The 21,339-nt window shown below is 41.2% G+C and overlaps 1 protein-coding gene across 1 annotated transcript in view; it reads left to right on the forward strand.

The window, feature by feature from the left end:
- The window catches only part of ptprdb (protein tyrosine phosphatase receptor type Db), a 155,298-nt gene that overhangs the window by 12,937 nt on the left and 121,022 nt on the right, over window positions 1-21,339 (forward strand). Inside the window, 1 exon segment of the mRNA XM_040024437.1 lies at window positions 9,908-9,933. The gene's annotated coding sequence lies outside the window, so the exon portion shown is untranslated.

Raw genomic sequence — 21,339 nt, forward strand, 5'->3', positions numbered from 1 at the left:
CAAATGTGTGCATGCATGAATGACCACCATCGTGTGCTTTGAAGAAAACTAGAAAACCAAAGAAAGGACATGCACTGCGATAGAGAGAAAACAGAAACAAATCCTCTGAGGCACCCATCTGTCATAGAAAAAGAGGAGAGGCAAGCTGAGAGACAGACAGTGACTGCGAATGGTGGTGGTGGTGGTGGTGGTGGTGGTAGGGCAGGAAGGGGGGTTCACAAACTGAAAAACAGCATGTGAGTGTACAGACGTGGACTGTGAGACAGACAAAAAAAGAGAGACAAGGAGAAATGAAGAGATGGAGAGGAGACAGAGACAGGAAGAGGGAGTGAAAGACAGTCAGCCCGAGAGAGTGACAGAGTGCAGTCCTGAGAGGGAGAGTGTGTGGGTGAATGTGAGAGCAGCGCTAGCTAACTCGTCTGTCAATCTAAATCTGTGATTGACACCTCGGGGTCCAACATTCCCCACGTAGCCTGCTGGCTCTTCCTGTCAGGATGTAGGGCATGGGGTCACGCGCACACATGCGACATATAAAGGAAGGATCACATACTTACTGTGAGCTTTGTGATTGGCACACACACACACACATCCGTAACTGAAATGTGATGTAAATGTGCATATGTATGACTGTGACACGCATGCACTTCCAGCATACACACACACACACACATACCCTTGCAGGCGGAGGGCTGGCAGAGGTGAGGTCTCCTGCGAGGTTCGGTCTCGCTGACTGGGTCTTAACTCTTGACACATGACCTCTGACCTTTACACCGTCAGCAACGCAGCTTTTCTCCAGATCTTTCTCTTTTCACCAGATTGTCTGTGTGCGTTTAGCCAGGCTCTATTTGTGTTTTTATATTTAAGATCATTATACAGCCATTATGTTATTTATTATTCAGCTTCCTGCCCTTGTGTTTTCCTTCTGCCTTACTTTCTCTCACATTATCCTTCTCTCTCTCTCTTTCATGCCAGCAAACGATGATTCTATTAACATGCATGAAACTGTGCTTTAACTACTTGCACCGTAGTACGAAGAAGATAACAAGGTGTCAAACTGGGTGAAATTGCTGTACATTTGAATATGATTCTGCACGTCCTTCCAAGTACACTCAGGGTGTTTTCTTTTTTGTCCTGTGTTTTTGTCCTTTCTTACAGCGTGAAAGTCAAATGGAAACTTTCTTTTGTGCATGCATACAATTAATTGCATACATAAAAGATATTATCAAAACAAAAGACACATTTATGCATATTTAATGAGATGCACACGGCTATAGTTTAAAAAAAACCCACAATCAAATTGAAAAAAGGTTAAAGGTCAGATTTGAATAAGAACTGAGAACTTAAAACCTAATGGTGGATAAGTTTTACCACAGACTCCGACCTTGCTGAAATTCAGTGACATAACTCTGCTGAAATGACATGACACGTTTTTTTAAAAATCTGTCTGGCTGCATTGTCGATGGTGTGAAAACGACTGATTTCTCCAAGCGTCATTTGGTTCATGGGTAAAAATGAGACGAACCAAGTGTTATACGTTGAATTTAGTGTCTGTATAGCTTTCATGTCCCTTTAGAAAATGTCACATGTGATTTACATGCACATACACACAAACGGTAATAAGAGGACGTGTCCATCTGGCAGTCTGTGTATGTGTGCGTTTAAGTTTGTGTGTATGAGTGTGCACCAGTAGGGGTTTGTGACTAATGGGGTCATTATTGATGCTGAGTCAAGATTACTGCTGATAGCAATGGTTGGATACCGACCTAACGAGTATACAAATACACACATAAATGCACACACACACACACACACAGTTCCCTCCCTCTGCCTCTTGCTCACATACGAACACACACAAACACACACACACATTTTCATTTTTTCAGGTTCTCGGAGGTGCACTTATGCACATAAACCTTCCACCTCAGCTAATAAACTTACTCACCCAGACATCCCCCTCGCAACCTCTCGAGACCCCCTTTGTTCTTGCACACACACGCATACAAATATTCGCATGCTTACACATTTAGACATGCACATCACGCTCTGCATAACCAGACAGGCAGCAAGTGTTTTGTGCACTAATCAGTCACTTCATTATTTTTCCTAGTTTTCCAAGTGCAATATCCATACTCAGCCCCATTCGGTGCATACTCTAACATACAGTGTAGCCGAAAGAAAACTGTGTTTGTTATCAAACAGCTGCGTGTAATGTCCACTCTGTTAAGTGTGCCCCGGCAGATATGCTGTGACAGTTAACCGTGTGCAGGTAATGGGTGAAAGATTTGAGATGAAAAATTTAATCTCAGAGAATTGGAGCGGTGCAGAAAAAAAACGAAAGAAAGAAAAAATCATTACTATGAAGAATGTGAACAAAATCAAATGAGAGCACTTGTTGTGTAGAGTTCAGCGGTGTGGTTAGAGGATATCTTTAAGTTTTGTGGTTTGGTAACTGTTTGCAATATCATGCATGAAATATGAGATTGTGGATGCCCCCTTTGAATGTAATAGAATTCAATGATATTCTTAAAGAAAATGTGAGATGTTGTGAAAAGACTCTGCTAAATGCTTGAGTGTTGGTGTCAATCCAAGAGTGATAATCTTGACTCAAACCTCACCCTCAAATATACTGCTCAAAAACATTAAGGGAACACTTACATCATACATTGGATTGTGAATGAAATATTCAACCTGAAAATCTTTACCGGCATGCATTGTGTAACCTTTTGAGAACAAAATGATGTAAGAGTAGTCAGCGGAGTCGAGAGCAGAGTTCAAAATCCCACAAAAAATAAAGTTTCAATTGTTCCCTTAATTTTTTTAGGAGCATATAAACATAAATGTTTGAGCACTTATAGGGTTCATTCACCTATTCCTCTATGCCTGAGCACGTTTAACCCAACTCACACTCCAGAAGAAACTAAGAAGTCAGTACTTGCCCGAGGATAATTCAATATGCAGACTAGAGGAGTCGGGGATTGAGCCACCGGCCTTCCAATTGGTAGACAACTCCCTCCATCTCCCAAGCCATGGCCACATGTGTGCCTCTCTCTGTGTGCTACGGCAATTTTCGTTGTTCCTGTTTCTAAATCAAGACTTTTATGAAGTTCTGCTGCCCTGAGCAGACCATTAACATTTCATATCACCCTGGCTCACTCCCTGTGTTGCTCCCATGGGCATGTGGCAGAAATTCCCTCTTTGTATAATCCCTACAGACTTTAAAAGCAGACCATGGTGACCACACTTTTATTATCAGACCTCAGCTGTGTTTTTTCCAGTTTTCTTTTTAAAAAGATGACAATCAGTGTTAAGCATTGACCCCAAGCACAATCTTTTTTACACCGACTGCACTCCAGTAAATGCTCATTTTGCCAAACTGATTTGCATAATGCCTATGGAAAAAGAGGTGTGTTTTTTTTTTTTAATCAGCGTAGAACCGTAGGAAGAATTTTTTTCTCTTAAGTTTCATCACTTTGCCAGACTTTATAGTCTTTTTTCTCTCACTATGTCCTCACTTTCTTAACATTCACCACTCACTTGTCAGTTCTGAAGCACAGCTTGCCTTAAGTATCAGGGTTCAGCATGTAAGCTCATCTCATTATCCCCGTTTGTGTATGTGTGTATGTGTTTGTGTGTGTGTGTGTGTGTGTGTGTGCGCGCGCGCGCACACTTCATGTATGAGTGTATAACTGACTGTGAGAGTGTGAGTGAGTGATGGGTGTGTAAGCCTCCCTCTCTTGCGCTCTGTTTGAAATAAAGCGACAGATAATCGCAGGGCTCTGGTGAAGCGAGCTCATCTGAGCGCCAATCGATACGGGTGCCATAGCTTCAAAGCAACCCTTCAAAGAGGAGAGAAATAGCCATATGCTCTTCGTGTTGCTTTGTGTGTGTGTGTGTGTGTGTGTGTGTGTGTGTGCCAGAGAGCCAGAGCAAATGTGTGGGGAGAGAGAGAGTGAGATCGAGAGAACAAAAGGAGGAGATGAAATCAGGGAGTCTCCGTGTGTGCAGATGAAGCTGTTTTCATTTGGTAGCAAACATTATCATATCACAGTTGACACGCAAAGTGGTTGTGATGCAACTGATGTCACTATTTAAATTGGACAAAATCATTGTTTCGTTAGCTGGTAATCTCCTGATATTATGGCTCTGTCATCTTTTATTCAGCAAACCGGCAGCAGCTGTGGCCTTTGTTGAGGAAATGGGCTAGGAGGAGAGAGACACACTCTCTGTCTCACACACACACACACACACCGAGGCGAAGTTTAAAGACTGGATGCGAAGAAGTGAATAGACTATACACTGTACCGAGAGACAGTGGGAACTGAACGCTTGCAGGAAGGAAGAGTGTGAGGACGAGAGAATGACAGTGAGAAAGGGAGACGGAGGTGTACAGATATGTGTTCATAAGTGAGACTAAAAGAGGGAAAGGGGGGAGAGAGAGATCCCCGAACCACGCTGTGTTTAGCAGTGCCATCTCACCTTCCAGAAAGTGAAAATGAGAATGTATTTTTGACTCGTCGGTGGAAAAAAAAAAAAAAAAGTCTAGAAGTTTGTGTTTGGGAGTGAGTGTTACAAAATATGTGTTTTCTGTGCACTCAGACATGTGTAATTCTATTAAGTGTGTGCGTTTGCGTGTGTGTGCAAGTTGAGAAAACAAGAGAATGTATGTGTATACAGCATGTGTGTGTGTCAGCATGTCTAATTAGCTGAGACATGCAGGTGTAAAACAGTAATTAATGGCACAACTGACTGACTTCATTATCTCCACATGAGCTTCTCATCCTGGCTCAACACACACACACACGCGCGCGTGCACGCACAAATACAGAAACATTACAACATGCTTCTGAATGTACAGTAGTGTGAGAGAATGTGTGTTTTACTACAAAATAGCAGCGCAGTGTTGACTAGATGAAGTGGACACAATCATTGCACACGTCGCCGTTCGGACACTCAGACACTCATTTAGTTTGCAAATGGACTCATTACTAATGAATCACAAGCTGCTTTAGAGCAGGCTGAGCACACAGTAATGGTTTGGCCATCCTCCAGAATTTAGACACTACAGCGCACACATACACTCAGACACACACAAACACACACGCACGCTTGCATTGACAGAGATTGAGAGTGAGTGTCCAAAAGCGCCAATTACCTTCACATCCAATGTAAGAGAACAAGCTGGAAAGCTAATTATAAGTCCCCCACATGTAGATGGAAACCGTTCAAGCTCTCTCTTACACACACACAGACACACACACTTAGGCCCGTGATATGTGACCAGCAATAGCATTTTCTTGTTTTCGTCTGTGGTTGTTAGCTTGTTATGGGAAATATGTTTGTGACATTGGATCATTAGCATAAGTCATGATACAACCTCTGAGCCCAACTAGCTTTATTGAATCATCAATAAGACTGTATAATTTAGTGATTCCAGTTTTAGCCAGATTGATTTACACTTCAGTACCCTGCCAGGCTTGAATGGGATCAAATGAAATTAGATGCCTCAAAATGCACCATGTTGTCACTCAGTAAGTGGAATAAATATGTTTTTTATTTATCATTCAAGTACTATCAATCTTTTCTCATGGTCGTCTGCCAAGACATAAATATTGCTGATGGTCTCTCTCTCTCTTTGTGTATCTACCCTCTCTGGTGAGTGAGTGATATGGCAGTGATTGGACAGAGTAATTGGTCCTAATGAACATGTCAACAGACTGTTTCTTTCTCTTTCCATTAAACACAACTGGATTAGATTTACTGTGCTTACTCTAACAGCTTAAAGACTCCATCAGTAGGCCACTTTCTGCACGCACACACACACACACACACACACACAGACACGCAGAATGGCTTAGCTCAGTAGATCAATGGCCCCTTGGTCAATGTCTCCTTAGGGAGGGTTATCTATCTGCTCCTCACTAATGAAACACTCTGATCGTGAGTGTGTGTGTGTGTGTGTTTGAATGTCTGCATGCACTCATTGGTAAGATTGATTTTAAATTATATGGATATGGAGTCATGTAGCTTAGTCTTAGGTTAATTACAGAGTGCACCATCATGTATATGTGTGTATGTTGTCAACGTTCTTATGAATATTTAATTTAATTTAAGGAAAACAACATTAGTACGAGTACCAACGTAAAATTGCCTTTGATTTGCTAACTCTGTTTCACTGGTAAGCACTCACTATAAAACCGGGTTTTGAAAACTATAATATGCAAATATAAGAACTATTTCTTACGGTTTACATTCCAGCCACACTTCTTTTTTTGTTACTCTTCACTCAGTGGCCATGTTTTAAATATGTCATGCTGCTACCTGGTTAGACTCCCTTTTGCCTTCAGAACGTCCTTAATTCTCTGTGACAGAGATTCAGCAACGTGCTGGAAACAGTTGGTCAATGCTGACATGATAGCATCACACAGTTGCTGTTGATTTGTTGGCTGCACATCCATGATACAAGTCTCCTGCTGAATTGAGATCTGGTGTCTTTGGAGGCCATTTGAGTATGGTGAACTGTGTCCTATTCAAGAAGTGTACCCCGTTTTGATCGTTACTACCAGCAGGATAATGCACATAGTCATACATGGTCAGCAACAATGGCTGTTCATTTGGTACTAAAAGGCACAACGTGTGCAAAGAAAATATTCCTGACACGGTTACACCACTGCCATAACCCTGAATCTTTGGTACAGGGCTGGATGAATGCATGCTTTCATGTTGTTGATGCCATTTTTTGACCCTAACATCTGAATTTTGCTACAGAAATCAGTCCAGGTAACATTTTTCCAGGTTTCTACTGCCCAATTTTGGTGAATTCATGTGAATTGCATCTACAAGGCATTTTCACCCAAAGAACTCCTGCTCACTGGATATTTTCTTTTTTTTCTGCAAACCCCAGAGATGTTAGTGTGGGAAAATCCCAGTAGAAAAGCAGTTTCTGAAATATTCAGATCAGATTCAAAGCACCTACTGTAATAAAGTGACTGTATATATATATATATATATATATATATATATATATATATATATATATTAGGGGTGCAACGATACACAAAATTCACGGTTCAAAATTCGGTTCGATACTTTGGTGTCACGGTTCGATATTTTTTCGATACAAAAAACTGTTCATGCATTTTTAATTTGTCATTTATTAAAATTATAAATATATATTTTAACTCAAAAGTACAGTTTTTAAATTTAACCCTAACCCTTGTGCGTGTTTTTTATTTTGACAGCGAATGCACACCTGCGGACCACTTATGTGCAGCCCTGGTTATTTAGCTCATCATATTGCAGCCACAGAAATTCTTTTGTCCATGAAACCATAAAGCTGCACTTTCTTTTTGCCTTATAGTCTGATTTGTCATAACTTCTCCGTTTTGTGGTAAGCTTTTCTTTGGCTGTCACTTCTTCACCCTGACCTGTCTTATTTGGCTCAGCAGAACTGAAATGCTTTTACACGCTCACTCACATAAGCTCAGCGATTCTCTGCGCGATCAATCTCTCACATGTTTAAGCTTGCTGCGGGAGATTTCACTTGTCATGTTTGCATAGTAAGCTAACGATTAATAAGACGATGTCAGAGGAATTGGTGCACAAATTATCATCACTCACAGATCAGTGCTGTAGCTCTCTACACACAGTTCGCACGATTGCAAAGTGAAAGCAAAAAAACAAGCGCAAATTCAAACGCGACTTCAATATGTCACATATTGACAGTGGCTCACCGATGCCAATGACATAATTACCCAGCTACATTTCTGAAAGAATGCAAAAGCATTGACATATATTTTCCTACAATAGCCCGACGGGCAGGGAAGAGATAGATTTGGTAGCCCGACTGAAAAAATCGCTAGCTCCGGGACGTCGGGCTAGCGATATTGCAAGCCCTGTATCTGATTGAGGAATCACTCATCTTTGGAAAAGAGAGTTTATTACAGAGAAATGTCTCTTTCCAAAATAAAAGCTATACTATCCGCTACTTCTGGGCTATATTCTCAGCAGCATAAGGAGAATCATGTGCTAACAGCTGTCTAAATGACTCGGCTAAAGTTAGTAGCATGCTTGTTGTTTTTGTCTTTGCACTAGGATGATGTCGGCGTAAATGTGCAGTCATATTCGTTGTGTTCCCACTAGTGCTTTCAGGTTAATCTCGTTGAAATGACCTTAACGCCACAACACGGCAAATCTCCGTTAACGAGCTACCGCCGATCGCTCCGTGCATGGGGCTGGGCTAGACGGCAAACACTTTAACGAGCTAACTGCGCTAACACACTAGTTCACACCAATGTAATTGAGCATTGCATGGCACATCCAACATACTGTTTTACTTTAGTCCATGACTCGCTTACCTTCAGGGTCATACGTCACATGAAAACCAAAATAATTCCAAACGCCAGATCTGAATGAGGGTGGGGGAGGTGCCCTGCGCTCTTCCTTCTGACTATGCTGTCTGTGTTGAGCGCTCAGTGGATCTGCGCTCGACAGTGCAGCCGAGGCGGAGTAGTCGAACACAGATTCACTGAGCGCTCAACACAGACAGCATCGTCAGAAGGAAAATTGATAAATAATTAAAATGTTGTATTGTTCGATACATATGCGTACCGAACCGAAAGCACTGTATCGAACGGTTCAATATCGATACGAATATCGTTGCACCCCTAATATATATATATATATATATATATACTCTTTTGTACAGTTGGGCTAACGATTCATTACACAACTTCTCTTCATATTAAGTGAGTAAAATGAAACCTGGGTTCTATTTTAGTAATCTATTTTAATGTTGCGAACTCAGCTAGAAGGCACAGACATGATTTTTAAAGTTTGGTCAACCTTTACAATATCTATGTCAGCATTTCTTACTTTAGCATCTGCTTGTTACAGTTTTTTAATTAGGAAGCAGTTTTCTTGGTCAGTCTTTGTTTATTTTGTTTTTTCTTCTTCTTTTTTTTAGGCATGTCAGTGTGTTTTAGCAGTGTGAATGTGTGTGCTATCTCTCTCCAAAGCTTCATGAATTGCAGCCAGGAGAATGTGACAGTGTGAAGTAGAGAAAGTCAGTAGTTGGCAACGGATAAGAGAGAAGAACAATACCTAGCAAAGTAGTATTTTCTGCTTTAAACTCAGGTTTGAAGAAAGGGAAGAAGGATACATACTGTACAGAGATTTTTTTATTTTATTTACAATGCCTTACAATTTTTTTCTTTGTTTAAATTCTGTTTACATTTGAGCAGCCCCATCAAAACTAAACTTAAGAGCAGCTTCTTTTATTTTCTATTTTTTGAAGAAAACAACTGTCAAGTGACATTCGGAGCAGCAGAAATGGTTTCACTTTGTTTCCTCTTGTAAATCTTCTCCATATTCTTAGTCAAACCTGTCAAAGCACACCTGCTCGACATTTAAAACTTTAAATAAAATCACAGTCATTTTATCGTATTTTTCATTTCATGTGATCTATCAGTGTAAAACACTGATTACATGATGTCATTAAAAAAATACTCAAAACTGAACTCAAGAGGTAATTGTGCTTTTGATAACTACGTCTAAATTAATTTCACTGGACTTCTTGGAAATTGTTGAAATGACTCTTTACATCCTCACAAAGAATTATTTTTCAAAATGCATGCAGGCCAGTCAACTATAAATGCTCAGTACTGTATGTGTTGCCGAAGGCAAGGGAATGAAATTGCAGAGAAATGCACAACAGCACTGCTTGTGAAATTAAATCACTCCTTCAAAAAATGTCTGTAGTTTTATCTCAGATGTTTTCCTGTAAAGTGGAAAGTTGTTGCACCCTATGGTAATCTAATTTCAGTCTCTCTTTTTTTCCCCCTCTCGTCTCCCCTCTTGTCCCTCCCTCTCTCCTTCTGCCTCTCCCCTGTTTCGCTCCTTTTCTTTGCAGTTTGAAGTGCTGAAGTGCTTCTTAAGGTAAGAGTGTCTCATTTCATGTTTTCCTTTTCTTGTTCAGTACTTTTCTTCGTCTGATTTTCTACCCATAAAACACAGCATGCCATCAGCACTTGGCACAGTGTGTGTTTCACGGAACAGTCTGCGTCCTCAAAATTTATTTGGCTCAGTATTCTGCTCACTGAAACACAATGAAATTGTGTTAAGATAACAAAGAGACACTCTGGGTAGCACTCCCACTGCACTCAGCTGGTATAGCCATGGTCTGAAATGTACAGAGCAGAATCAGCAGCCAGTATTACACTTTCCATTGGGATTTTATAGCACGTGTGATATATTTTCATCCTTGTATTAGGCAATAAATATTTTTAAATCAACATATAATGAGAAGCTGTTTGGCAATTCCGTACACAAACTATAATAAAACACAGTAAGTCCTCTTCTGCGGCATCGTACGACTGAATCTGAACCCGTCTGCAAATCAACAAGAGCAAAAAAAATAAAAAATAAAAAAATAAAAATACCTTACAGTTTTTAAAAGGCAATGCCAATATTGTTGTTTATTTGTAGACTACAGGTTTCAGCTTTAGTAAATCTCAAACTTATTACTTTCAGGCTGCAATGTTCTGTAATAATATCAGCAGACTCACAATACTTTCAAAAGAAAATTAAATGTGCTTCAATGCCATACAGCTGGGTTTGACCTTGTGTTTGGGCATAAAAGATGTCTCTGTAATATCTGCAATGTCACTGTTATGTGGAGTTCTGGTAAGAGGACACCAAGCACAGGCACTCAGGCAGCATGAATAGGAAAAGTAACTTTAATAAACTAACTAGCAAAAGCAACAAAAGCTGTAAAGGCCAGACAACGCTGATAAAAAAACACAAATGGCAAAGTAATCAGAAGACTAGAGATGCAACGCTCAACTGGGATGCAACTGGAATCAGACAGTTTCCAGTGTTCTTGGCCTGGAAGGTCACATTACCTTTTCATGTATGCGCAACACGGGAACAGCAGCGCCACAGCTACATGCTAACATGTTGTTAGTGTAGAAGCCCCTCACTTTGAGTGGAGACAGTATGGAATGTTTGCCAAATAAACCATTGGGGGACTACCATGAAAATGTTTGTAATAACAAACTTAATAAGACACTGAAATGACTATCATCCAGCTGAATATGTATATTTTAAAGATGCTAACAAAGGCAAAGTTGCTAAAGCTAAAGCTATCCAGAGCTCAGCCAGCAGCCTCAGTCTGAACAGTGAAAGGATGAAAGCAGAGACGATGGAACAGGTGAAAAAGACAAAATGGTTAATATTCTGTTATCTTTTGAACTTATAACCATACTCATAACTCTAACTCATAACCATACCGAAAAATGATGCAAGTAAATGATGCTCCTGTTTGGTAGGATAAAATACAGGTAAAGATGATTGTACAACAACTCAAATATTTCTACCCCTTTTCTAAGAGCAGAAAACTTTTTTTTCAGCTGTTTAAGTGAGAGAAGATCTAATGACTCACTAAAGTTCAGGGTAAAAGTTTAGTTATTTTATTATGAAAATAAGTTTTTGCATTGAAGAAAAGTTTATTTTTGCTTGTATATCCTGTCAATTATGTTTCTTTAAAAGAAAACATTAATCGACAAATTTCAGTATTGGCAGGTCACACTTACAAAAAAAAGAATCTGAATCAGCCAAGAAAATTGCAATTAGAGCATCTGTACAGAATCTGAAACATGAGGAGTAAGTAAATCATACATCGTGCAATTTCTCCTTTTTTTCACTCTGTTGAACAACATGGTAAAAATGGGTAATAATAGGTTAACTAAAATAAAGTCACGATGCATCAGTGCAGAGTTCTGTACAGAGTGCACATGTACATTCATATTCAGCTAAAGTAAGCAGCGTGTGTTGGGTAAACTACAGTTCAAAGGTATTCTTTCTCTGTGATAAAGCAGAAATCATTTTTGGAAAGTTATTCATAGTTACAGAAAATGGACAAAGCAGCGTTTTACCAACAAAAAAAAGCATAATATGAAAAGATGTTGAAAGAATTTTTAGATTTAACAGTGAAAAGAACAAAAGGTTGTTAAAGGTTTATTCTTTGATTTTGAATGCTTAACACTGGAACGTGTCAGTAACAGTGGAATAAAATACTAATAATCATGGCAGGCTATGTCACATCTACTTCAGAAGGACAAGCTGAGAGGGATGCCGGTCCAACAAAGAATTTAAGAAGGTTTTTTACCAAAGGTGCAATGTTAATCTTTGGTACAAACCTCAATTATTTGTGTGTGTGTGTGTGTGTGTGTGTGTGTGTGTGTGTGTGCTTGCGTTTTATTGTTACCCGAGGTAGTGTGAAAAAGCATGTGTGTGTGTGTGCATGTGCGCTTGGGAGGGCATATGCCTACATCTTAGTCTCTGTGTCTTCCTTGTGTTTGTGTCTGGTTCAGTGTTTTGAGTGGGCTCTGCTGGGACTTTGTGTGGAGCCTCATTAGTGGCTAAGGTTTGGCTGGCGTGCTGCTACTGAAGATACTCGGGGCACAAAGTCATATGTTACTCTACTGCTGGCCCATCTGCCACATTGGCCCTCACTTGATACTCTTGAGGTTTGTTTAATTTTTTTGTGCACGTAAATCTTTGTAAGCAAAAATTCACCAGGCACTGTACTTAAGTACAGTTATGAGGTATTGGTGCTTTACATGTATTTTTAAAAAAATACAGTTCAAAAGGAAAAAGTGCTCCTTACGCACTATTAAATGTAAAAAATGTAATAAAATATGATTATTATGGAACAAAAGTTTTGAACATTTGATACTGGGTTTCCTAAAACAAAACTGGAACAACCATGTACCCCTCTGCTATGTCAGCCCTTCTAGTTTAAAAAGTAAGATAATAAACATCTGTGTTAATAATTCATTGTCCTGCTAGGAAGCATATTATAACACTGCTGTATTTCTTAAATCAGTGTTTGTTTTCGGTATTTTCAGTAACCTAGCACCTTTAAAATTAAACCATTAACTATTATATGCCATACATGCACTGAAGTGTAAATAATTATGATAGGATTACTTTGATGATAGACTAATAGACATCATGCAAATGATTTTTTCTTTTAATTGTAGACATAATTATATAGATATTTGTTTGCATTTTTCATGAAGGTGTTTTTTTTTTTACAGTATTTCTATTTAACATTACTTTTATGTTCAAAATCAACAGCTTTGGGTCAGCTGAATACCCTGTCCTCCCTAATCATGATGTAATAGGAAAGGTATTGCACTATATTCATAAGGATGACCCACAGCAAAATCGGGCCTAGTAAGCATCAACCATTTACCAAGACAAGAGAAAAGGAGGAGCTTAGCTAGACCATCAACATCAAGCTGAAGGAGAGAGTAGACTAAAGTTAGTGACATTCAATAATGGCATGTTGAGTGAAAAGAGAAGTGCTCAGTGTATCATGGGAAGTCCCCCCCAGCCTGAGCCCACAGCAGCATAACTAAGGTTTATGCTGAGGTCATCTGATCCAAAAAGGAACATTTTCACCTAATCTTAAAAACAAAGGGTGTTTGTGTCCTGAACCCAAAATGGGAGCTGGTTTCACAGGTGAGGAGCCTGTCATTCTACATGAGGAAACTCTAGGAACCATAAGTAAGCTTGCAGTTTGAAAATGACATGGTCTGCAGGGAACCTATGAAAATAAGTTAATATGAGTCAAATATAATCTCTCTTTCTACTCTCGGATAGTACACTCGCTGCAGTATTTTGGATTAACTCAAGTTTTTTTCATCTTAGAAAAACCTCATAATAAGGAATTAATTACAATAGTCCAGCCTAGAAGTAACAAATCCATGGAATAGTTTTCAGTATTATGCTGAAACAGGATTTTGACTTTTCTGTGAAATAGAGAAGGTTTGGTCTTTGGTCACTAGCAAATTAGTTACATAATTTGTGGAAGATGGTGACTTGTCTCCATCACTCACCAGCTAGAATCATTGTTAATGATGTAAATTGTGTTGTTTAAAATACATTTAAAGGGTTAAATGATCTGTAATACTAATGGAAAACCATTATTTAGTTTTTCTCAGTTGATCAGAACTGATACTGAATGGAAACAATTTGTCTATTGAGGCAAAAGGTTACACTGCACGATAAGGGAAGTTGAATCATAATGAATTTATCCATGACTTCATGCATTAAAAAAAAATAATTAAAGGTGAAGTAGACAACATGTTTTGCCTCATTGGCTAAAAAAATATCTATGTTAACCTTTCAGTATATTAGAATTTAAATGGTCCTTGAGAGAATGAGACTCCTGGCAGTTAATGAGGTTTTCATGAAATAATGAATGGCTTTTCATGCATTAAGTCATTTTTGAATTTGTGATCGTTCATGTACCTACACACAACACCTGTTAAATATTTTATTTACAGCTTTTGGTTTTTTTTAAGGAAAAAAAATCTCTGAGGGCTACAATCAATTTGATCCAAATGAGTCTTTGCCTTGGTGTTAAATGATACAACCAATAAAAAAATTAATTTACAGTGACGTTGGGTAGGCGATCCAGATATTTGAGCCAAATCAATGATTTTGGAAGGTCACAGTCCTGGGTCAAAAACAGTGCTTAGACCTTAACCTCTAAGTTTTATGTGTCATGCCTAACCAACGCTTTTGAAGTGTGTTTTTGTCTCTTTCCTCCTTCCTGATTTATTTTCTCCATATTTCTCGATTTGTATCTCTGCTGTCATATCAAGTTTTCGCCTGTTTTTTTTTCTCTGTCATCAGTAATTCATCTCTTCATAATCTCATTTGTGTTTTTATTCTTCAGACAGAAACTTGTACCCAGCAATATTCAACTGTAAAATCATCATATTAATGTAGAATTTATGGAGGCATAATGTTTTTTCTAGCACACTGAAATCATTTACAATTAGCATTAAATATAAAATAGACTACATCTAAGAACTTGACAGTTATGCGTATATACAGTTCTGGGTATACTGGGCAATCCAGATGCATCTCAGCCCAGTATACCATCCATCCATCCATCTTCATCCGCTTTATCCGAGGCCAGGTCGCGGGGGCAGCAGCCTAAGCAAAGAGGCCCAGACCTCCCTCTCCCCGGCCACCTCCTCCAGCTTATCCGGGGGAACACCAAGGCGTTCCCAGGCCAGCCGAGAGATATAATCTCTCCAGCGTGTCCTGGGTCTGCCCCGGGGCCTCCTCCCGGTGGGACATGCCTGGAACACCTCACCCAGGAGGCGCCCAGGGGGCATCCTTGTCAGATGCGGAGCAGTAGTGGCTCTACTCTGAGCCCCTCCCGGATGGCCGAACTTCTCACCCTATCTCTAAGGGAGAGGCCAGCCACCCTTCGGAGGAAGCTCATTTCTGCCGCTTGTATCCGCGATCTCGTTCTTTCGGTCACTACCCACAGCTCGTGGCCATAGGTGAGGGTAGGGACGTAGATCGACCGGTAAATTGAGAGCTTCGCTTTTACACTCAGCTCCCTCTTCACCACAACGGACCGGTGCAGCGTCCGCATTACTGCAGCTGCAGCCCCAATCCGTCTGTCGATCTCCGGCTCCCTTCTCCCATCACTCGCGAACAAGACCCCGAGATACTTGAACTCCTCCACTTGGGGCAGGAGCTCATCCCCGACCCTGAGTGGGCACTCCACCCTTTTCCGGCTGAGAACCATGGCCTCAGATTTGGAGGTGCTGATCCTCAATCCTGCTGCTTCACACTCGGCTGCGAACCGTTCCAGTGCGAGCTGGAGGCCCTCACCTGATGAAGCCAACAGAACCACATCATCCGCAAAAATCAGAGATGAGATTCTGAGGCCACCAAAGTGAAAGCCCTCCGCCACTTGGCTGCACCTAGAAATCCTGTCCATAAAAATTATGAACAGAACCGGAGACAAAGGGCAGCCCTGGCGGAGCCCATCACCCACCGGGAACGAGTCCGACTTATTGCCGGCAATGCAAACCAAGCTCTTGCAACGGTTGTATAGGGATCGAATGGCCCATAGCAATGGGCCAGACACCCCATACTCCCGCAAAACCTCCCACAGGACACCCCGAGGGACACGTTTGAATGCCTTCTCCAAGTCCACAAAACACTTGTAGACTGGTTGGGCAAACTCCCATGCACCCTCAAGTATCCTCGAGAGGATAAAGCGCTGGTCCAGTGTTCCGCGACCAGGACGAAAACCGCATTGTTCCTCCTGTATCTGAGGTTCGACTAGCGGACGAACTCTCCTTTCCAGCACCCTGGCATAGACTTTCCCAGGGAGGCTGAGGAGTGTGATCCCCCTGTAGTTGGAACACACCCTCCGGTCCCCCTTCTTAAAGATGGGGACCACCACCCCGGTCTGCCAGTCCACGGGTACTGCCCCTGATCTCCACGCAACATTGCAGAGGCGTGTCAACCAAGACAGCCCTACAACGTCCAGAGCCTTCAGGAATTCGGGGCGGACCTCATCAACACCAAGGGCTCTGCCACCAAGGAGTTGTTTAACTGTCTCAGTGACCTCGCCCCCGGAAATTGGCGGGTCATTCCCCTCGTCCCCAGACTCTGCTTCCTCCTCGGAAGACGTGTCAGTGGGATTAAGGAGGTCCTCAAAGTATTCCTTCCACCGCCTGACAATTTTCTCAGTCGACGTCAGCAGCGCTCCGCCAGCACTATACACAGTGCAGGTAGAGCACCGCTTTCCCCTCCTGAGACGCCTGATGGTTTGCCAGAATCTCTTCGAGGCAGTCCGAAAGTCTTTTTCCATGGCCTCTCCGAACTCCTCCCACACCCGAGTTTTTGCTTCAGCCACTGCCCGAGCCGCATTCCGCTTGGCCTGTCGATACCTGTCGGCTGCCTCCGGAGTCCCACAGGCTAACCAAGCCCGATAGAACTCCTTCTTCAGCCTGGTGGCTCCCTTCACCTCTGGTGTCCACCATTTGGTTCGGGGATTACCACCACGGCAGGTACCAACCACCTTGCGGCCACAGCTCAATGCAGCAGCTTCGGCAATGGAGACGCTGAACATGGTCCATTCGGACTCAATGTCCCCAGTCTCCCTCGGAATGCTGTTGAAGCTCTGCCGGAGGTGTGCGTTGAAGATCTCGCGGACTGGGGCCTCTGCTAGATGTTCCCAGCACACCCTCACTACACGTTTAGGTGCACCAGGTCTGTCCAGCGTCCTCCCCCGCCACCTGATCCAACTCACCACCAGGTGGTGATCAGTTGACAGCTCAGCCCCTCTCTTATATATATCTCTTATACCCAGAATCAATAAAATCAGTCCATTAATTTCCACCTGCATTTAGTTGCATAGAGTTGTAGCTAAACGTTGGCAGAGACAGTGGATAATCAATATTTTGTTTCAAAATTATCTGTCTTTCAGGAGCACAATCATGTTGGTATATTGATTAAATTAGTTCACGCACAGGTTGTTAATATTATGCATGTGTTTGAGAACATACAGAATATGGACAAATGTACAGCGCCACCTAAACATTACACCTGCAGGAGCTGTGCTGCCATGGAAACCCGTGCCATCAAGCTCCTGGTTCACAGTTTTATGAGTTTTATGCTGATGTTAATGCTAGAGGGGGTTAAAAACTCGGCAGAGCATTAGGAGCTCTGTAGAGCATTGGAGACTCTCCAGAGTCTCCACAATGTACTTTAATTCTGAAACTCTGCAACTTTACGTGGTTTGCCACTTTGCGACTTTGATTTGTTTCAGTTGTATGCATATTTATGTAGTTTTCTGAGCACCAATCTATAAAACCCATGTTATATTTCACTGTCACTTATACTGTGACTTAAAGCTCTGGAAGTTTAAGTCAGATTCAGGGAAGCAAAGAGATCCACTTCCCAGCTAGACTAGCAAACCAGAAATATCAGAGAGGGCAAAATGCAAGCTAGCATTTTAACTTAAACCCACTGCTGTCTGCTGCCATTAAACCTGCTAAGGGAGGAAGAGTAGTGACCCTGTTATTTCCAAAATTCCCTCGTATTTAGTTTTCTTGTGTTGTGACCAGAAGGACTGTTCAACTCCACTAACAGAAGTCGAAGGAGCTTGGAAAGAAAGCAACTGCTTTCTTGAAGATGTTTGACCTCTCATCCGAGACGTCTTCACGAAACTCAAAGAAGTCTAGTCGCTTTCTTTCCAAGCTGCTTAGAATACCATGACCTGGATGACTGAGAACCTACATAGACATATTCCCCTAACTAAAGTTGTATGCATTGATAAAAATAATTATTTTCTGCAGAAAAAAGTAATTTTGAAACTAATCAAAACATTTCTATATTAACTTTGACCACAGCAATTTAAATCTAAGCACATGATTGCGTTATGTTGTGAAACTGCTGCCAGTAAATCTAGTAGTTTTCATCCCTCCAAGCAGCAGGTAAGAGGGAAAAAAAAGGTTACAAAAGAAAGAAAAGCCAAATCATAAATTTGGATGTCAACAGGTAATACAGAAATTTGAATAATTCTATTTGATTTTAAAGTAAAAGGTTTCTCCAGTGGGTCTGGCCATGAATTTGAAGTGACAGGTAAGTAAGCTCACATAAAGATAAACACAGATAGACATGAGCAGACAGAATGGCCTCTGCATGAACCAGTCCAATTTACAATTTCACTCTGAATGTACAACAGCTCTAAACAAGTGAAGTTGTGTAATATGTTGTTTTCGTGATAAGATTCATTTACAGCCCTAGCTTTAATAGCAGCGCTCAGCAGGAGAAAGGTTAATTATCACATCCTGCTACAGACAGGACACCTCCTCCTGTCAAGCGCACACACATAACACTCTGAACCACACAAACAAGCAAGCCATCAAACAAAACTCTCTCTCAGTGTGTAACTGCCATATAAAGATGTAATCCAGCATCTGTTTGTCCTCATTTCCTTCATCATTTAGTCGAGGCCCTTTTTTTTGTATTTTTCTTTATTTTTCATTCTTTCTTCTAATTCCACCACACGGACTCTATGCGTGGTGATATGCCTGGACTGATGGCACAAATTTCATTCATGTTGTTCATAAGGAAGAAACGGAGAAAAGTCCTCTTAGATCACGCTCCTTCGCTTTGATACAATGTGTGACTTGGGTAGGTTTCTCAGATCAAAAATGAAATTACAGATGGGTAGACAGAGGTGTTCAGTGGGTGTGAAGCAGTGAACCATAAAAAATGATTGCTGCTGTGTTGTCTGGAAGAAGCCAAACAATTTAGAATGAAAAGAAAAATCTGAAAGTGACAGCTGAAAAGAAACCACGAGAAGTAGTAAATCTTTTTTCTTCTAAAGATGGACAACAATCAGTTCGGTTTAAATTTGCGAACCTATTTACAACATATCTGCATTCCTCATGACATCTACTCATTCTTCAAACCATTTTCTGTTTTTACTCAAACATTTTCGCCCCTTATCCTCTCTCTCCATGCTTTTCTTGTCTTTTATCGTCCTATTTGTGCACACATGCACCACCTCCTCGCCCCTCTCTCCATCCTCATTTCATTCCTGGTCTAGACATCTTCAGCAGCAGGTGTTAGGGCTGGGAGGAAAAAAATAGGGTGAGAAAAGAGGGAGACAGGGAAGGAAGGAGGCTAGGAGATAGGGAAGAGTGATTGAGAGCAGAAAGGTAAGTAGATCAGCCACAGAGGTATATGATGGAAAGGAAAGGAATGGGTTAAGATAGGATTGGAGCAGGGAGGCAAGAGTGGAGGTGTAAAGGGAAAGAAGAGCTTTGACTAAATCAGGTAGGTGCCATGCTGAAGAAAGAGATGCGGAAGAGGCTATTTTAATTCAGGGTAGAAATCAGGTGCTTGAGGTGGGATGCCAAAGAAAAGAGGTAGGAGGGGAGATGTGGAGCAAAAGAGTAAATGAGGTAAAGAGAAAATAAGAGCGGAGGAAGGGAGAATAGTAGAAAGAAAGCAGAATGTGAAGGCAAAAAAAGTCCCAGGAAAACATTAGGGCAATGTTGAAAAGAGGAGGGAGCATGGATGGATGGATGGATGATGTGTAGGAGAGAGGATAGGAACACTGTTGTGCTTTTACGGGAGGACACCGGCTGCTAGGAAGTGAGGTGGGTAATAAGGCCATAGCTCATTCCTGTGGAGGTGTCTGTGAGTGTGAATGTCTCCAACAGTCTATGTGTGCTGAAGTTATGTGTCTGTGTGCTTATGTTGCGAAGAAGGAGCAGGCTCGATCCTATTAGTGACTACTTCTCACCAGATGACTTATATTCACCTCGTTTTTCACCAACTGGTTGACAGCAGATGCTTGAGAAGAAGAAAAAAAAACACATGTAAGCACATACACACAAGCAGAATTGTGCAGCTACAGGAGCAGTGACACGTGAAATCTGCTCCTCCTTGCTGATGCGAAGGCCATCAGTGCAGAGAAAAAACAGCTTATGCCAGTGGGCGGGGTGGGGGGGGGGGGGGGGGGGGGGGATAAAAAGAATTATCTTAGATAACAGAAACAACTGCAATAACAATAATAATAATACATTTTATTTGTAGGCGTCTTTAAAGACCTGCAAGGTAACACTGCAAGCTAACAAATTTAGCCTGCACTACTCTGGACTGCACTACCTAGTACTGCTGTAAAATAGACAATTTAAACAATACAACATGATTGACAGTTCTGTGCATGAAAATACCGGAGAACTCCAGGAACATGACATGATCAAATCCAATGTTTAATTTAAAAAGTTTAAAAAATGTCAATAAGGGAGATGCAAATGGCAATTAAGAAATATTTTATTATTTGTATTTATATAGTGCTTTTCTAGTCGATTTGATCCCTCAAAGTGATTTAGACTGTAAGTTGCATTTAATCATACATTCATACTGTGCTTCTCTGGAAGCCAGAGAAATCTAGGTGACCCATCTGGGCACGGGTCAACATAGAAACGTCCCAGCCACCCAGGAGATTCAAATCTGTAACCTTCTTCCTGTGAGGTGACAATACTAACCATTGCATAATCATTCCACTCAAGGATGGGTGACGTTAGCAGGGTAAGTGAACATATGAGTGGAGAAGTGTTAAATGCAGTGTCATGTAATGCAATAAATTGAAAACTGAAGCAGCAAATGCAGTCTAATTGGGTGCCTCATAAAGGAGAGGTGCACAGCAGCCGAGCTCCCAGGACTTTTTTAGAGCAGTGACACATTGGGCCCAGGTATTGCCAGTGTTGCTGTTTGGGAAAAAGCCACACCTCCTCTGCAGTGTCTACAACGCCAGCTGCCAGACATGTCACTTGCTGAGCAGTTCTTAAACTTGCGTTCTCTCGTGTCCTTTCTTTCTCTTATCTTACTCCAAATCTGAGAGTGGAGTTAACACACCTTAACATTGTTTTTCTTCCTGTAACATACAGTTTAAGCTACCAGACAGAATTACTATCAAGCTGCACAGAAACAGTT

Source organism: Simochromis diagramma, unplaced genomic scaffold, assembly GCF_900408965.1.
Source record: "Simochromis diagramma unplaced genomic scaffold, fSimDia1.1 OVJJ01000302.1, whole genome shotgun sequence".
NCBI lineage: Eukaryota > Metazoa > Chordata > Actinopteri > Cichliformes > Cichlidae > Simochromis > Simochromis diagramma.